Source organism: Micropterus dolomieu, linkage group LG02 (assembly GCF_021292245.1).
Source record: "Micropterus dolomieu isolate WLL.071019.BEF.003 ecotype Adirondacks linkage group LG02, ASM2129224v1, whole genome shotgun sequence".
In the NCBI taxonomy this organism is placed as follows: Eukaryota; Metazoa; Chordata; class Actinopteri; order Centrarchiformes; family Centrarchidae; genus Micropterus; species Micropterus dolomieu.
In genome coordinates, this window is record NC_060151.1 from 4,419,513 (window position 1) to 4,420,190 (window position 678).

General features: G+C 39.2%; 1 pseudogene; it reads right to left on the reverse strand.

Moving 5' to 3' along the window:
* Window positions 1-555: 555 nt before the first annotated feature.
* Window positions 556-678, reverse strand: part of LOC123984282 — a 532-nt pseudogene continuing 409 nt past the window's right edge.

The window sequence follows — 678 nt, forward strand, 5'->3', positions numbered from 1 at the left end:
TACAAACCGTCACATTCTTTAACTACAATGACTATCCTGCTCAGAACTGCCACTTGTTAGCAGCATTGGGTTATTTAATCTTAGATGTTTAGTGAAGTTTCTGGTGTTGCTAAATTATTTCACTGTCTGTGCACACACATTGTCCTTATTACTTTCACAGCAAAGATACAGCCGGATGTGGCTGTTTTTCTGTCAACTAGTGCAGTGGTTCTTAACCACCCCATGTCAATTATCCATGTCTTCATGACTGCTGCCCCTCCCCCTTGCAGTTTTTGTCATTAATTATTCAATACACAATTGAATAACAATTACTTTCCCAGGTAGTCAGCCAAGTGAAAAGTAATTCTATTCTAATTAATAAGTGAATGTTCTTCCCAGAGACTGTTTTCTTGAAACTAGATTAATTAATTATTAATGTAGTCCATTAAAATATATAGGATTTTATCCAACTTTGAAGTCGTGATATGAAATGCAGTACTTTTTATGGGATTGATATTCATTCAGCATTAAATACAAGTTCCAGAAGGAAGTGGCTCTTTAATTTGAAGTGTGTGGCTCTTAAAAGAGCCTTTTTGGGGGCTGTATATCAGCGAGTCTCCAGATTTACTTCTTGGCGGGCTTCTCGGTCTTCTTGGGCAGCAGGACCGCCTGGATGTTGGGCAGCACGCCGCCCTGAGC